We start from the raw sequence: 16,507 nt of genomic DNA, 5'->3' as shown, positions 1-16,507 counted from the left end.
AATGAAGTGCCACTTGCTTGGACTAAGTAGTAATAATCTTCTAAAAATGTGATACTTTCTATTGATTTTTGATCCTAAGCTGTTTATCTCTGATGGGTCTTTGTGTTTGTACTTGAAAACAAAATATGTACAAATGTTACACCGGTTTTAAGATTATTTTGGTGAAAGTTACCTAATCAGTTGACAGTACTGAATCTAAAAACCAGTATTGGTAATATGTGATAATGCTCTTTTAAATAGCTGAAAAGGAATTACTGTGTTTTTTCTTACTTTGTCCTTGTTTTGTTGTATAGTATTTAAGTGAAAGGAGATTATTATCCTGATACTAATTTTCCAGAAGTTGCACTTACTACCTTTTTTTTTTTTTTTTTTTTTTGAGATGGAGTCTGGCTCTGTCGCCCAGGCTGGAGCTTGCAGTGAGCCGAGATCTCAGCTCACTGCAAGCTCCAGCCTCCTGGGTTTACGCCATTCTCCTGCCTCAGCCTCCCGAGTAGCTGGGACTACAGGCACCCGCCACCTCGCCCGGCTAGTTTTTCGTATTTTTTAAGTAGAGATGGGGTTTCACCGTGTTAGACAGGATGGTCTCGATCTCCTGAGCTCGTGATCCGCCCGTCTCGGCCTCCCAAAGTGCTGGGATTACAGGCTTGAGCCACCGCGCCCGGCCCACTTACCACTTTTTAATGATGGGGAGAAAAGTTAGTTTTCTTACTTTGGTAAGTTTGGCATAGGAGCTATCATGTTTTTTATGGTTTTGCTCACAGTTCTGTCACTAGAATGCTAGAGATTAGACATATGCAATGAGTAACCTCACTACTTTATATGATACAGGCAGTAATTAATAAACAAATCACAATTTTATAATTTGTAACAGGGTAGAGAGAATGATAGGACTTTCTGTAGTATAAATATTCTATTAACTGATTTTAGTGCTATTAAGTTACAGGACTTTGACTCTTGAGTCTGAAAAAGGCGCCAATTCCTACTAAATCTTGAGTATTGATACCCTTTGAAGCCTCATCTTCAGACTTGGGAGAAGGTGACAATCAAAATAAACTGTTTTCGTGAGACACAAGGCCAGAAATTAAAACTATCTAATCCCATTAGGCCCAGGGACTATCACAGAAGAGGTGTGTACATGAAATCACAAGGGCTAATTTTGAGGGATAAGATTAGTTCAGTGTTTCTATAAGTTAAACCTTAATATTAAAAGCACCCTGATGCAAGTCCAATGTCTGGGCCCATGTGTTGAAATAAAAAGGTTTTTTTGAAGCAATCATCTACTCTAATAGAAATGGACAATTGTTATAGAATGTTTATGGAAATCTTACCTTATGGTCAAACTAATTAAAATTACATAGGTTTGTTTATAAGATTTTATTAAATTAGCTTTATCATTAAAAATACACTATAAAAATATTTCTTTTTCTCTTTTGAAAAAATGTGTAATATTAAGAGATAAAAGATTTTATCTTCTGAGAAAACTGGAGGTACAGAATAGAGCAGGGAGAGACAGATTAAGTTGGCCTCAACTGTCTTCATTAGGTCTTGTTTTCTGGGAAACTGAGTCTCCTGTCTATCAAAAGGTAAATATTTTTATCACTTTTGCTAAATGAATGACTACTTTATAACGACCCATGATTCAATTTTCTGATATCAAGGGTCTGAAAACTTTGATATTTGGCCAACTTTCCAATAGCAAAATTTCAAGTTCTAAATTTGGGCTTTTTGACCTCAAACTGTTTTTTTGGACATTAGGTTTCTTGAAGACCAAGAGACACATATTAGTCTTATATTACAGTTTTTGTTTTGTTAGAATTATGTAGGAAGCATTGTCAAATCTGAGGTGGTGTTTAGCTTCCGTTGGGATATATTTATATAGATGTGCTGATAATATGTGTTCCAGGATTGTATGAGATTCCTAAAATTCTAATATATCTTAATATATGTTTTCAGTAAAAATGATTATTATTTTAAATTGCTGTATATCCCAGAAATAACCAAATTTCCTTGTTGACTGTGTCTTTAACTATGTCTATCTTAAGACTTTTGTCATTCTCAATTGATGTTTCAGGTTGATCCTTCTCAAAAATGTGACATAATCAGCCATAGTCCAAAGCTTGCTTCTTTGGAGGAGTTCATTAAAAAGTCACTTGAATGTAGATTGCTGATAACTTTGGAGATTGTGACATTGGATTAAAGGAGAAATTCCAGTGCACTAATTAATTGAAAGGCTCTTGTGTTCATAAACATTGCTAAACCAATATGAATCAGAGTAGGAGTTGATTGCATGGCCTGAAGTAATGGAGGACTGAAATAATCTTTTATGTCTTTTTTTCCTTTGAAATTCTTTTTGTTTTGTTGTATAGATTTTGGAGAATTTTTGCCTTTTCAGCAATTTATAGCCTTTAAATATGCTTTAAATATACTGAGTAGAGTATACTTTTGTAAAAAGAATTTGAGGCATATTTTTCCCTCTGCCTAATTTCTCTAAAATTTGTAAACTATTTGTGAATATTCTTAAATCATGGCAATGTGCATTGTTTGTGTATGTTTAATAAGAACCTGTTTTATTTTATAATGTAACAGAACTAGAAGAACTGGTTATTTTTCCTGTGCTTTGATTAAATTGCCTTGTGATAAGTTCAAGAAAAGTCAATTTATGGGAGCCTCTCTGGACAATGTTTCTTGTCACATTTTGTTTGGGTAATCAGGCCAATCTTATTTTGTAGGTAGATTAATCCTGCTGTGATTTGTCTTTGCTGGAAGCCAGTGAACTGGAGAGAAAAAGATTGTGTTTTAGTAGAAAACTGTAATGTTGATTAGCCTTTGATTCCTAGGTGGCCACAAAGTCATCCATGGTATGGAGTGGCCCACAATGACTTTCTTCAGCATGAAGCAGCCAGAAAAATCAGTGACCAGATTCCCCATGATTGAGGAATTGATAAATATAAAGGGGGGCCAAAAACTGACCCAATAGTCCTGCAGAGAGTTGTGTTGTTTTGATAAACATAGAAATTCATCCTTCTGGTCTTAAAGCTTGAAACTTACATTTGTTTTATCTGAGTTCCTTCCTCAGGAAATGACCTTCAGGCCTCTCAAGAAGAAGTATCAGAGAACTGACACCAGATCATTGCATCTGGACAGTGAAATGCTGGACCCCTCATCCATGATGATTGCTCCCTTGTCCCTCCCTAGTTCCTGTTTTCTTACACAGTGTTACATTTATTTTCCTGCTGTATAAACCACTGATTTTAATTAGTCAGAGAGATGGACTTGAGATGGAGCTCTCATCTCCCTGGCTGCGGCATCCAATTAAAGCCTTCCTCCTTGGCAGTGATCATCATCTCAGTGATTGACTTTCTGTGTGGCAAGCAGCAGGACCTAGATCAAATCCCTGGTGCATTGGTAACAGTTGTGCCCTTCTATCTGTTAGAATTCAGAAAAAGCCAACCAACATTTAATATTAACACAAACCTTAAGTCTGATAAAAATAATTTACAGTCTAATCTCTCTGAAGCCTGCTACCTGGAGGCTTCATCTGCGTGATATAACTTCTGTTTCCACAGCCTCTTATAATTCTTTTCTATTGATAATAACGCTTTCAACAAATTGCTAATCAGAACAATTTTAAATCTACTTAGAACCTGGAAGCCCCCACTTTGAGTTGTACTGCCTTTCTGGACAAAACCAATACATAGCTTCAATGTATTGATCATGTCTTGCTAAAATGTATAAAACCAAGCTTTGCCCTGACCACTTTAGGCACCTACTCACAGGGTCTTCTAAGAGCTGTGTCACAGGTCATGGTCACTCATATTTGACTCAGAATAAATCTCTTCAAATATTTTAGAGTTTGACTCCCTTTGTTGCCAATGGCTTTTGAAATTATGGTTATTATGTGTCTATTGTGGATCTATTTGAGTTAACCATATTGGATTTTGTTGAACCCCTTGTGTGTGTAAATTAATTATTTTGATCAGGATTAAATTTCTATTTGTTTCTTTTTTTAAATAACTCATATATATTTGTTGATATTCTTTATTACTGGAGACATTATTCTCATATATTCCTTTGTATTTTTAGATATGTTTCTCTTGTTTTTTGAACATACTTAAAATTGCTAAAATGAAGTATTTATTCTAGAACTTCAACATTTGGACTTCCTCAGGGAATATTTCTACTTATTAATTTGTCTTATTTATGTATATTGGTCATTTTTTCTTTTTCTTTGCATATCTAATAACATAGTTGAAAAATGAGCATTCAAACAATATAATGCAGCAACTCTATATGAGTTTTGTTGTTTTGGTTATTTGTTGTTTTCAGCATTTATTGATTAGTGACTTTTTTGAAATAATTCTGTAAAGTCTGTATTCTTTGTTATATGTTGCTACTGAAGTCTTTGCTCATTTACATTAGTTAATAGCTAATGATTAGACAGTAATTTCTTTAGATGCTTGGAACCAATACATCTCCAAGTCTTTGATGGAGACTATACATGCAGAGTGGGCACACCTTTAACACAGGAGATCAATTTGCAATTCAGCCTTAGCCTTTACTTCATGCTTCCACAGAGCATAATGTCAGCCAGAGGTGAGACCTTAAGGCCTTCTCAGGTCTTTCCTGTACATGAGCACAGCTCTTGCCATGCACACAGCCCTACTCATTTGTGTGTCACAGCATATTCTCAAGAATATGTCACAAATTTTTGAAATCCTCGTGTGATGCAGCATTTTTCTTGGCCTCTTTGCCAGCTGGGGACCTCTAGTCAACAACAGTGCCCCTACCTTGGTCTCACTTGGGCACACAACCTGCCACAGGAGGTGCCCTGCCCTCCTGAGTCTGGCCGAGTCTGGCTTATGCACCAGCTTAGCCCACAGCTGTGCCAGGAGTGCCTCACCCTACTTGTGTTATTTTTTGTACCTGTGTTGGTGGATCTCGACCTCTTGTCCCATGTCCAAGAAGAATGAGGATATGCTGACGATTCTAGAATGAAGAGGGTAGAGAAGAGTTTTACTGAGCGACAGAACAGCTCTCAATGGAGAGAAGTGATCTCCTGCCCCCACAGTTGGATAGTTTCTCTCAGTGTGGCTGAGTTTGAGGCTTTTATGGGCTCAAAATAGGGGAGTCTGTGCTGATTGGTTTGAGTATGCAAAGAAAGACTAAAGCAAAGACAGCACTCAAAGGTGGGGACAGCAGTATAGAAAACCAATTAGGAAGGGAAAAGGTAGGTATATGAAAAATAAGTGAAGGGTGGAGATCAATCAGAGGAAACCATGCCAAATGGGAAGACAGATTCTCAATCATGTCAGCAGATTTCACTTATAACCTGGCTTTCAGGCTTTGAACTGTCTTCAGCTTGGAGGTGGAGCTTCACTGGGGACCCACCCCTATCTCCCTAGGTATTTTTCTGCCTTCTGCTGCTATCATATGGACATCTTATTTTTCAACTTTTTTGTTAGTTATTCACTTGGACCAATTGTTATCTGCTGCCTCAGGCAGCCATGATATTAAACAATTCTGCCAGATTTTTTTTTTTTTTTTTTTTTTGACAAAGAGCCCCTAGGAAAAATGCTGTTCATATTAGGTGAACTTAAAGTGAAATCAAACAAAAGTCATGTGAGTGAGGCTGTCCAAAGAACCACTTGAAAGATAAAATAATTACAATTTGCTGGTAATAAGTTTTTGAAGGAGTCTTAAATTCATTATACTCCTTTAGTAGCTGGAGAGAGTGATGTTCTCAACATGATTATAAGTTACTGATTTTCTTTATTTTTTCAATTTTTATTTTAGATTCAGGGGTACATGTACAGGATTTTTACCTGGGTATATTGTGTGATGCTGAGGTTTGGGGTACAAATGATCCCTAACCCATGTACTGAGCATAGTACACAACAGTTAGGTTTTCTTTTTTGAATTCTTGTCCCTCTACCTCTCTCTCCTTTCTAGTAGTCTCCAGTGTCTAATATGGCCGTCTTTAAGTCCATAAAATCCTGATGTTTAGCTTACACACTTAAAACCATAAGTAAAACATGTAGTATTTGTTTTACTCTTCTTGTGTTAATTTGCTTAGCATAATGACCTCAGGCTTCATATTGCTGAAAAAGACATGATTTTGGTTTTTAATGACTGTGTAGCATCCCATGGTGTATATGTACCACATTTTCTTTATCCAGTCCACCATTAAGAGGCACCAAGTTGATTCTATGTCTTTGCTGTTGTAAATAGCACAGTGATGAACATAAGAGTATACATGTCTTTCTGGTAGAATGATCTGTTTTTGTCTGAGTATGTACCTGGCAGTGGGATTACTGGATCAAATAGTAATAAAATGTGAAAAGTTCCCTTGTCTCCCTTGCCAGGTGTGTGAAGGGGAAGTGGCTCACCTCTTCAGTGCTCCGCTGCTCAAACCTCTAGGGGAACATACAGATGGGCAGCTTGTGGGCTTCCAACCACATTGTCATTAAAATACCAACAGACAAACAAAAAGCTACAGACCAGTAAGTTTACATAACATAATCAAGGTCACATGATATATATATAGTTGGCTTGGAAATAGAGCTCATGTTATCTTAATTGGCTCGTTGCTCTTTTCTGAAAAATAGTCACTGTAGTGCCTGCTATGTGGTGATGAAGAAAAGCAATCCAAGGTAGATAATTAGTTTATAGATGATGGTAAAGGTGGCAGAAATGTCCTTGTTACAACGATTAGTGTTGTCTTAAATACGATTCATGAAATTGAAAACACGTTGTGAAATAACTATACTTTGGCCTGAAACAAAACATTCATAGCAGCAGCAAAGTAGTCAAGTTGGTACCACATGATCCCACTTCCACATATAATTGATTGAACTGGCATGAATAGCTATCCCAGCTAGAGCAAATTCATATTTTTTCCCAATCAACTGAGAATTGAGGCATTAAAGAATCAGAGGAAAGATCATGTAAAGCCAGGGCAAGAAGTGGTATCATGACAACTAAAACCATATGTGATATGAACTTACAGAGATTGAAGGTAGGTAAGCATAATTAGAACTGATAAACTGTTAGCTGAGAGAAGAATGAATTAGATCTACAGAAATAACTGGAGGCAGAGAGCTGGAGATGGAGTCTACAATAGCATCCTATTTTCCAGGTGAATTTTTCCACAGGCCCAGAAGTGTGAAATTTCTTCTTTTTTGAGGGTTGTTATAAGGACTGTCATTTTGGAATTGGGTTGCACTTATCTGGGATATTACAGCCAAAAGAAATTTGGAAAAATCATAACATTTGTTTTCAAATTGTTTTGATATCTCTGCTACTACTTCATGATAACTCTCCGTGGACTTTGCTAACTCACGTTTTGAATGGTCATTACTTTTCCCTCCTGTAAGTATTTTTGATTTTCCCTACCTCTGTTCCAAACAACTCTGTCTTTTATTACTTTAGCTATTTAGGATAAAATTACCCACCTTACTCCCCTTAATTTGCCCTACTTGGTCTCACAGATATTACTGTAAAGTAATGGAAAAACGCAGTAGTCTCTTGAGTCTCTCATACCATTGTGATAAGCGGAAATATTCAGGATCAACTCTAGAGCTGAACACTGCATCAAGAATTCATTTTTCTCCATCCCTTGGGAAAACATAATTAAGCTGAGTGACTTGAAAACCTGAACACCACAGGAGTTACTCTTAATGGTTTAACTTTACCTCTTCGTAACTATACTATTGCAAAAGGGGCAGTGACTCTTGACAGAGGTACTAAGTTAAGTAGTTTGTTGAGTAAGACAGATGCAGAAACATTCTGTGGCAATATGCACAAAAAGTACTTATTTACTAGCCAGGGCTTTTTGTCAGGATAATGAGCCATCACATATCAGTGTAACAGTAGAAAAAATTATATAAATGTATACACATAAGGGAGGAGCCCACCCCTCATATTGTCTTATGCCCAGTTTCTGCCTCCAAAGAAAGAAGAAGTAAAAACTAAAAGGCAGAAATGAAATCCACAGGCAGACAGCCCAGTGCCGCACCCTGGGCCTGGTAGTTAAAGATCCACCCCTGACCTAATTGGTTCTGTTATCTATAGATTACAGACATTGTATAGAAATGCACTGTGAAAATCCCTATCTTGTTTTGTTCCGATCTAATTACCAGCGCACACAGTCCCCAGTCACATACCCCCTGCTTGCTCAATCAATCACGACCTTCTCACATGCACCCCCTTAGAGTTGTGAGCCCTTAAAAGGGACAGGAATTGGTTACTTGGGGAGCTCGGCTCTTGAGACTGAAGTCTTGCCGATGCACCCAGCTGAATAAACCCCTTCCTTCTGTAACTCAGTGTCTGAGGAGTTTTGTCTGCCGCTCGTTCTGCTACACACACACACACACACACGTACACACGTGTGAATGCATATATGCAACTAGTGTTAATTGAAACAAATTAAGATATAGAATGTATATTTTATTTATCTCTCACTCTAATATTTTATGTATGTATACACATATATACACACACCCACCACACAGGCCTACATGCAAACACACATATTTAATGTTTAAAAAGTATCCACCACAACCATCCATTCAAATATTATTTTGCTTAGAAAATCCCACTTATCCTGGTTATTAAGAATTGGCTTTCCTACTACTATTTTAAACAAGTATTTTTGTTTCTTGAAAGTCTCCTAAAAAGTTACTATAGATTCACAGAACTGAGAAGACTAAGGCATAAATTCAGTGCTCAAGGGCCTAGAGAATGATTGAGCTACCCAGACAACTATATAACCATGTCACTATCTCTGCCCACCTTTCTTAAGGAAATTATACGAGTTAGTATCCACATCTTATTCCCCTATTTAATCAAGGCAAAATTTATCGTGAGGCTTTTTTATCCACACCAAAGTGCTGTTAACTCCTACAGGTTAGGTACTCTAAGCAGGAAGTACATACCAGGAACAAATTCTAAGTCCTAACCCATGCCCAGACCCCTTCATTAAAACTCACTATTATGCAATCAATATTTATACCCCCATCCCATTCAAATGTTAAAACCTTAACCATTAATGTGATGGTATTTTGAGATGAGTCTTTGGAAGATAATTAGGGTTAGATGAGATCATGAGAATGAGGCCTTTATGATGGGATTACTGCCATTACAATAAGACATATCAGAGAGCTTGCTATCTCTCTTCCCATGTGAGGACACAGTGAAGAGGTAGCCATCTGCAGTGCAGGAAGAGAGCCCTCACCAGGAACTCCACAGGCTGGCACCTTGATCTTGGATTTCTCAACCTCTAAAACTATAATAAATAAAATTTTCTTCTACTTAAACAACTCAGGCTATGGTGGTGTGGTATAGAAGCCAAAGAATATTAATATACTTTCTAAATGTTGTCATTCATTCTGTTCCTGTTGTCTTTCTATGGATGATACAGATTCTTAACCCTGAGTGTTTTCTTAGAATTGACCTATGTTTTAGCAATGAGTCTTTCAGATTTATTCTAAAATCTAAATTTGCTTCTTTGAACTTGTGACATGAATAAAGCTTTTCATACTTAAATAAATTGTAATCCTAACTCTTCTCCACTAACAATCCCACTTTTACTTTGAATGTTAGTACTTCTAGAACTATGTTGGACTCCTTCAGGACTCTGTTCAAGTTTTATGATTTTAATGAAGTCTTCCCAAACTACTTTTTTTCTACATTATATATTAAGACCCAAGTACTGCAAGTATGTCACTATTGTTCAGGCCCCTGGGTGACCCCAGCCTTGAGTCCTTTTAGTCTCATCTTGGTTAGGGTTGACTTGCCTTATCTCCAGGACATCCCGTCTCTTCAGAGGACTCTGAAAAGATGGTCCAGGGATAGTGCTTCTTCACTTGAAAATGCATGTTTCTGGTCCTCATGATGTCCTACCTGCGTGATATTTCTTCTTCTCATTTCTCACCACGTGTCCTCTTTTAACATAGGCATCCAAATCCTTCTGTCTTACATTTATACCAGAAGACTATGGACTTAATTATCAAGGAATTGTGGTTTATGTTTTCTGGTTCATTACTAGGTTATTCACAAATAACCATAAGCTTGGGAATGGTTGAATAAAATTAATACTTGGTATAAGATTTTATCCCACTGGTATTTTTGTTTTCTAGATTTTTAGAGCATTTCTCTCTGCCACTGATTTGACAATTATATTTTGTCCTTTGTTAGTTGCCTTTTTAAAAATTTGTCTTATTTTTCAAATTGTGAGTCAGAGTCTTGAGAGAAGTAATTATGGCCCACACTGTTGTGGATTCTCTTATAATCCTAGCATAATGCCTGGTACATAGAGCAGTTATTCAATAAATAATTTTTGAGTTGAGTGTATTGAGATGGGAGAATTTGGCAGTCAAATTTGGCAGTAACAAATAAAGATTTATTACTATATAAGATTATATGGCTGTAATTTAGGAAACTAATACAATTGAGCCACTATTCTCAAAGTTTTAGCAAGTTTGCTTCAGTTTACTTTCATCATTATTCAGTATTATTCAGAAACTTAAGAGATATGTTGCCTTCCACTCTAATGATACATTTTGTTTCCACAGAATTGAAGCCAAAATATGTGAAATGGATACTGGAGGGCCAGAGTTTATTCATCACAAGTTTGAGTCTAAATATCAGCATTTATTTTTCATACCACCTTCTCTAACTGAAGGTAATTATGACTAGATTTTTATAACATAAGGAATTATATCTAAAGCTGTTCTCCTTGAAGAAAATTTAATCTAAAGCTATGAAGAGTCCCTTTGGAGTAGACTCTCTTCATTTTGCTTTGAAAAGCCATAAAATATTGTTGAACAAATAATTACATGGAGTGAACACAGAAGCACATTGAATGTTCACTCTTTCCTGATATCTTGCTCCAGAATAGCAATTAAGAGTAAGAAAGACATGGTTTATAAAAGGAATTCTACTTTGTAATGGACTTATATTTTCATAATTCTTGAAGAGCAAAGGTTATATTTTATAAACAGTCCTTTAAAAAGTTAGTTTTGGATTTCAGATTATAATTTTGATTGTAATTTGATTTCAGATTATAATTTAATTATTAACATCAAATTATTAATAAAGATCCAGATCTGATTTTCACCTCTGTTAACAAATGTATTAGTTTTGCACTCTCGGACATGTATTTTCAAAGTATAACTCCAGCTTTAGAAGCTAATTTAAATAATTCCTTTACATTTTACTAAATCCAAAGATTAATCTCATGGAATGAACTCACTGATATGAAGTTAAAAAAATACTGGCTCAGCATATTCAGCTCATTTATGTCATCCAGAGGAAAACTGAAAAATGACATTAGGGGGAATATAGTAGTTCTGAGGTCTCTGTTTTTTCATAAAAGAAGAATCTGATTTTTATAATCCTAGAATGTTAGCTTTTGATATCTAAACACCACACACACTTATTTTAAAAATAAAAAAATTAACATTTTAAGTGTATTAGCTTATTAGAATGAACATTAGTTTATCTTGTTCATAACAAGAAAAACTAAAAAAAAGATTTACTTTAATGCAACTCTATATACATTATTGGAAGTATAATTTAGGCTATTTCTATACATGTAGGAGCTGTCATACTAGGATCTGTATTGGCTGTAGTTTCTGGCCATTTATATGTGAATTCCATGGCCGTGAGTAGATGTAAAGCCTTTTAAAGTCTGAGTCATAAACCTTAGAATATTTCTAAATGGTCCAAGATTTTGCATCAAAACAATGGTCTGTGAAATATAATAAATCAAGGTATTTGTTTCTTTATCAGTGACCTCCACTTAAAGTATTTAATACCTAAACCGAGAAGGCATGGTGTTCCCAGAAGAGCTTGGTATCTCCAAGTAGAGGAATCTGAAAGCCAACAGGCTCGTCCTCTTTCTGCTATTGGCTAGATGGTCAAAGAGCATCAATTATTCTGCAATTTTCAGAGCAGGTGATCTTGTGGCTCTTATTTCTGTGTTATTAAAACATTAAATGTATAACTTGATTTGTGTGCTGGCTCTATTGGTTACTTGTGTGTGACTCTAGAAAGTATTACTTAAATGTTAAGAATCATTTTCTTCCCTTGTTAAATGTGCATGATAAAAGTAGCATGTTTATGAGATTAATTTTTGGGTTCAAATCTCAAATCTGGCCATTACTTTACAGCTCTGGAAAACACAGAGAATCCCAAAAAGTTGGTCACAAAAAGTGTTTGTACACTGTGTGTCAGATTCTGAGAATCTCTCTAGACTGTGATGCTGATACAGATTGTTATACAAAACTGTACAATGATCTTGGTACAACTTCTTGTGACTGATACAAGAGACTGCTCAAAAAAAGATGCAAACATGTCAAAACACACAGATGCTGAAGATATTTCTGTGAACCAAATCTGAGAAAATTTAATCATCAAAGGCATCATGCTGGTAAGGGATTATAACACATCAAATAAAACAGGAAAATAAATCTAGAGTGATATAAATTAATACTTGAATAAATTGGAAATTTTATAAAGACAAGAAATTTACATAGTTTCACATAAACTCCTCATAAAATATTTATTAATTACAAAGGAAAAACTTGTGACTTTTGATTGGTAGTTTGGCAAATAACACCTTAACTTAGTGATTGAAGTGATCACTACTACTGGGACAAATGTAAATAGTGCACCACCAAATAGGACTCAAAGAGAATATAGCATAAATTCTGTGATATTCTTGCTAAAGAGGCAAAACCTGAATCATATGAAGAAATATTGGACAGATCTAAGTTGAGGAACATTTAATAAAAGAATTAGCCTGTGAAGTTCAGATTCATTGGATCATAAAAGTTAAGGAATAACTGAAGAATTGTTTGAAGTTGGAGGTGACTAAAGAAACTTGAAAACTAAATGGAACACATGATTCTGAATTGAATTATCTGGCTTTAAAAGACATTGAAAAGTTTAGAATGAATTTTGAATCTTAGATAGTAACATGTCAATGTATATTGCCTAACTTGATGGTTGTATTAAGGTTGACTAGTAGAATATAGCATTTTGTATGTAATATTTAGAAAAGGATTTTTACTGATAGGGTATTAGGTATACAACATACTTTCAAATGGTTCATAAATAGAATAGTGCTATATTTGCAATCTATTTTGTACATTTGAGAAGTTTTTGAAACAAAACTTCCATTTATTTTATTATGAACTTTAAAAAAAGTGTCTTCCCTCGTAACAAATATATGCCTTTTATTTTTTTTTAAAACCTCAAATATATATATTTGAAAATCTCATTTATAGACATCATTTCTATATACTATATATTATTATATGTAAATATTATTTATAAAAATATGTATCATCTTATATATGCCAAGATAATTTTAGAGTATATATAACACAATAGTCTCATTGTTTTAACATTGTTAGATAGAAAGAGGGATGTAAAAATTTATTTTTAAATTGTGGGAACCATATCTAGATATTTCACAGTAAATTTCGTATCACTTAAGACAAAGAGAACATTTTTAAAAGAAGCCAGAGGAAAAGTTATCATTTGATTAGGGATTAGGTTAACACAAACTCCTAAACAGTAACACTGTAAGGAAGAGAAGAGAAACAATCCTAATTAGGTGTATCCTATAAAGGATGATAGAAAATATAGCGCAATCTAGCAAATTAAACTGTAAACCAGGTAGATAAATCTGAAAATACAGTAACTGTATGAAAAAAATATATATCTAATTGTTTTGTGATTTATATGGTTTGTTTCTGTGTCCTCACCCAAATATCATGTTGACTTTAATCCCCATTATTGGGGGAGAGACCTGGTGGTAGGTGATTGGAACATGGGGATGGATTTCTCCCTTGCTGTTCTCATAATAGTGAGAGAGTTCTCACAGGATCTGATTTTTTTAAACTGTGTAGCACTTTCTCCTTTTCTCTCTCACTTTCCGGCCATGTGAAGATGCGCTTGCTTCCCCTTCACCTTATATCATGATTGCAAATTTCCTGAGGCCTCCCTACCCATGCCTCCTGTATAGCCTGTGGAACCATGAGTCAATTAAATCTTTTTTATTTATAAATTACCCAGTCTCCAGTAGTTCTTTATAGCAGGGTGAGAAAGGACTAATACAGAAAATTGGTACCAGAAAAGTGTGGCATTACTATAAAGACACCTGAAAATATGGAAGCAACTTTGGAACCAGGTAATAGGCAGAGCTGGAACATTTTAGAGGGCTCAGTAGACACAAAGATGAAGGAAAATTTAGAACTTCCTAAAAAACTTACATGTTTATGGCCAAAATGCTGATAGTGATATGGACAGTGAAGTCTAGACTGATGAGGCTTCAGTTGGATATGAGGAACCTACTGGGAACTGGAGTAAAATTCACTCTTGCTGTGCTTTTGCAAAGAGACTGGTGGCACTGTGATCCTCTTCTAGGGATCTGTAGAACTTTGAACTTGAGAGAGATGATATAGGGTATCTGGCAGAAGAAATTTCTGAGCAGCAAAGCATTCAACAATTAGCCTTGCTACTTCTAACAGTTTATACTCATATGCAATTGCAAAGAGATGGTCTAAAATTGAAACTTACATATAAAAGTGAAACAGAGCATAAAAGCTTGGAAAATGTACGGCCTGATCATGTGGTGGAAAATAAAAACTCATTTTCTCGGGAGGAATTCGAGGCTGCAGAAATTTGCATATGTAAAGAGGAGCCAAATATTAGTAGCCCAGACAACAGGGAAAATACCTCCAGGCATTTCAGATACCTTTGTTTTAGCCCTTCCCATGACAGGCCTGGAGACCTAGAAGGGAAAATTTGCTTGGTAGGCCAAGCCCAGGGCCTTGCTGCTCTGTGCAGCCTCAGGACATGGTGCCCTGCATCCCAGCCACTCCAGCTCCAGTGGTAGCTAAAAGAGGCCAAAGTACAGTTTGAGCTATTTCTTCAGAGGGAACAAACCCCAAGCCTTGACAGCTGCCACATAGTTTGGGGCCTGTGGGTATGCAGAAGGCAAGAGTTGAGGCTTGGGTGCCTCTGGCTAGATTTCAAAGGATGTAAAAATGCCTGGATGTCTAGGCAGGAGTTTGTTGCAGGGGTAGAGCCCTCATGTAGAACTTCTACTAGGGCTGTGCAAAGGGTAAATGTGGCAGTGAAGACCCCACACAGAGTCCCCACCAGGTCACTGCCTAGTGGAGCTATGAGAAGAGGGCCACCATTCTCCAGACCCCAGAATGGTAGATCCACTGACTGACTGCACTGTGTGCCTGGAAAAGCTGCAGGCACTCAAAACCAGCCTGCAAGAGCAGCTGTGCAGGCTGTATCCCACAGAGCCAGAGGGGTGGGGATGCCCAAGACCTTAGGAGCCCACCTCTTGCATCAGCCTGACCTGGACGTGAGACAAGGAGTCAAGGCAGATTATTTTCAAGCTTTAAGATTTCATGACTGCCTTGCTGGCTTTCAGAGTTACGTGGGGACTGTAGCCCCTTTGTTTTGACAAATTCATCCCTTTTGGAATGGGAGCATTTACCTAATGTCTTTTCCCCATTGTATCTTGAAAGTAATTAACTTGCCTTTGATTTTACAGGCTTGTATGTGGAAGGTACTTATCTTGTCTCAAATGAGACTTAGGAATTGAACTTTTGAGTTAATGCCAGAATAAGTTAAGACTTTGGGGGATTATTGGGAAGGCATGATTTTGAACGGTGAGAAGCCATGAGGTTTGGAAGGGGCCAAAGGCAGAATGATATGACTTGGCTCTGTGTCCCCACCCAGATCTCATGTCGAATTGCAATCCCCAGTGTTTGGGGAGGAATCTGGAGGAGGTGATTGAATCGTGGGGGCAGATTTATTCTTTGTTGTTCTCATGATAGTGAGTAAATTATCATGAGATCTTGTTGTTTAGAAGTGTGTAACACTCCCCACTCTGCTGTGTCTCCTTCTGGCCATGTGAAGATGTGCTTGCTTCCCCTTTGCCATATGCCATGATTGTAAGTTTCCTGAGGCTTCCGCAGCAATGCCACCTGTACAACCTGTGGAACTGCGAGTCAATGAAACCTCTTTCTTTATAAATTACGCAGTCTCAGATAGTTTTTTTTCTAGCAGGGTGAGAATAGGTTAATACAGTGATAACAATTAATATAACAAAAATATAGGGGGCAAAATTGTAAAAATGTCACAATTTCAAGATTTAATTTACTCTTTCTTATATTTATGAATTATTTTTCTGAAGCATAAATTAATATAAATCAGGCTTTAAAATTCCATCACTGAATAGGTCTTTTATTCTTGATTGTTAACTTAGAATCTGTTGTGTGCCTGGTACTGCTATATATTTGGTTTCAATTTTCTAAGAAATAATTAATAAACATTATTTATAGCTTCTCATTTTAACTGTGTGTAATGTGAGATAGGAAGAAATAATGTTGTAGTTTCTTAGTTAACTTTTACTTTCTACTAATTATTTTACTATGTGTATCTTTTCTAAATTCTCTTTTCTTCATTTTAAATTTCA

At 36.2% G+C, this 16,507-nt stretch overlaps 1 long non-coding RNA gene across 3 annotated transcripts in view; it reads left to right on the top strand.

Moving 5' to 3' along the window:
- LOC103887607 overlaps positions 1-11,875 on the top strand; it is a 53,969-nt gene extending 42,094 nt beyond the window's left edge. For 2 of the 3 annotated variants that reach the window (XR_002524349.2, XR_002524348.2), the window contains 3 exons: positions 6,363-6,500; positions 10,572-10,681; positions 11,791-11,875. This is a non-coding gene — a long non-coding RNA (uncharacterized LOC103887607). The remainder of the gene's footprint in view (positions 1-6,362; positions 6,501-10,571; positions 10,682-11,790) is intronic. The other variant, XR_004176953.1, reaches the window with a different exon arrangement.
- Positions 11,876-16,507: the final 4,632 nt, after the last annotated feature.

The sequence above is a fragment of the Papio anubis genome, chromosome 11 (assembly GCF_008728515.1).
Source record: "Papio anubis isolate 15944 chromosome 11, Panubis1.0, whole genome shotgun sequence".
Lineage (NCBI taxonomy): Eukaryota > Metazoa > Chordata > Mammalia > Primates > Cercopithecidae > Papio > Papio anubis.
The sequence above is the reverse complement of the archived record's forward strand: the minus strand, read 5'-3'. Positions and strand labels throughout refer to the sequence as shown.